This window comes from Propithecus coquereli, unplaced genomic scaffold, assembly GCF_000956105.1.
Source record: "Propithecus coquereli isolate 6110/MARCELLA unplaced genomic scaffold, Pcoq_1.0 Scaffold222, whole genome shotgun sequence".
NCBI lineage: Eukaryota > Metazoa > Chordata > Mammalia > Primates > Indriidae > Propithecus > Propithecus coquereli.
This window is the reverse complement of record NW_012147412.1, coordinates 4,584,804-4,586,753: the sequence shown is the minus strand read 5'-3', so window position 1 is coordinate 4,586,753 and position 1,950 is coordinate 4,584,804. Positions and strand designations below refer to the sequence as shown.

Sequence of the window (1,950 nt, the reverse complement as noted above, 5' to 3'; positions counted from 1 at the left end):
ATAATAAGTACTGTAATTTATAATAGGTATTAAAATTGTTAAATGTTTAAAGAAATAAATGTTGCACGAATGATACAGGATTCAACTTGAAGCCTGCCTCTAGAAGTAATATGATATATTTCCCTACAGCTATGGAGTTCTGTCAAGGGAATTTCTTTACCTGACCCAAATCCTCAAGTCCCCAATCTCTATAATCAAGACAGCTTGCTTTATGACTGACATACTCCTGGCACTTGGCACCCATTCCTTAACATTACCAGGTTATTCATCAGCCAACTGTGTGGTCATTGACCATCTAATTATCAAGAAGATTAATCAGGATGTGAATAAGATAGCTGACTAGAGGTACCTAACAGTCACCCCCCACCAAAATAAAAGGACAAAAACAACAAATATACGATGACATTTGACTAGAAAGTCTAAAGAGGAGCGCTGGAGTACAAAAAGCAAGGCAGGGGCAAAAACCCTGTCGGACACAAAGACTCAGGATGGCTGCATAAAGAAGGGAAGAAAACACTCTGCTTCTGCCACCCCTAGTCTCTCCAGTGAGGATCAGCTGGGAACCAGGAGGTACTCTGTATGCAGAGAAAAGGTAAGCAGGAGGCCCCCCCCACTTCCTGTTACCTCTACAGATTCCTACAGTCCTCAAAAGCCCTGGGCCCTGGTTAGGGAGCTTCCTAGAGTTCATATGGCTGCATTACTCCACAGAAGGACTTATGTTGTGCTGCCCATAACTCATGTTGCTACATCACAGCACCATATTGAAACCAGAGACACCTGCAGAGTGCGTCCTGCTCCAGGGACCAGTAGACACTGTGTTGTTCTACCCCTGAGGCTCTGCTGTGATGGCGCCACACTCACACAGAGTGCTGTTGCATCTTCAGCCGAGCTGCTGCATCTCCCTACTCCCTGAAAACTAGCTGCCTAGGAAGCAGCAGAAAACCTAAATAGACCAATAAAGAGGAGAGAATACTTCCAAACTCATTTTGAAAGGCCAGCATTACCCTAATATCAAAACCATTCAAGGACACAACAAAAAAGACAACTACAGGCCAATATCCCTGATAAACATAGATGCTAAATCCTCAACAAAACACTAGCAAACCAAAATCAAAAGCACATTAAAATCATCATTCGCCATGATCAAGTGGAATTCATCTCAGGGATACAAGATTGTTTTGACGTACACAAATCAATAAGTGTGGATGACATGAACAGAATGAAGGATAAAAACCAAATGACCCTTTGAAAAGATGCATAAAAAGTATTTGACAAAATTTAATATCCCTTCATGATAAAACTCTCAACAAATTATGTAGAGATGACATGTACCTCAATATAATAAAGACCATCTATGACAATCCTGCAGCAAATATTATGCTGAACAGCGAAATGTTGAAAGCTTTTCCTATAAGTTCGGAAACAAGACAAGGGTGCCTACTTGTATTCAACATAGTACTGGAAGTCCTAGCCAGAGCAATTAGGCAAGAAAAAGAAATATAAGGCATCCTAATTGGAAAGGAGGAAGTTAAATTGTCCCTGTTTTCAGACGACATGATTTATATATAGAAAACCCAAAAGACTCCACCAAAAAACTATTAAATGTAATGAATGAATTCAGTAAAGTTGCAGGATCCAAAGTCAGCATACCAAAATCTGTAGTGTTTCTGTACACCAATAGCAAACAATCTGAAAAATAAATCAAGAAAGTAATCCATTCATAATGGCTGAAAAGTAATTAAAATACTTAGAAATGTAACCAAGAAGGTGAAAAATCTCTATACTAAAAACTATAAAATACTGATGAAAGAAATTGAAGAAGTCAAAAGTAAATGGAAAGAGATCCTGTGTTCATGGATTGGAAGAATAAATATTGTTAAAATGGCCATACTATCCAAAGTGATCTACAGATTCAATATAATCCCTATCAAAATACCAATGACATTCTTC

General features: G+C 38.6%; 1 protein-coding gene across 1 annotated transcript in view; it reads right to left on the bottom strand.

The window, feature by feature from the left end:
- Positions 1–1,950, bottom strand: part of VWA5A (von Willebrand factor A domain containing 5A) — a 50,456-nt gene that overhangs the window by 22,674 nt on the left and 25,832 nt on the right. The window lies entirely within an intron of this gene.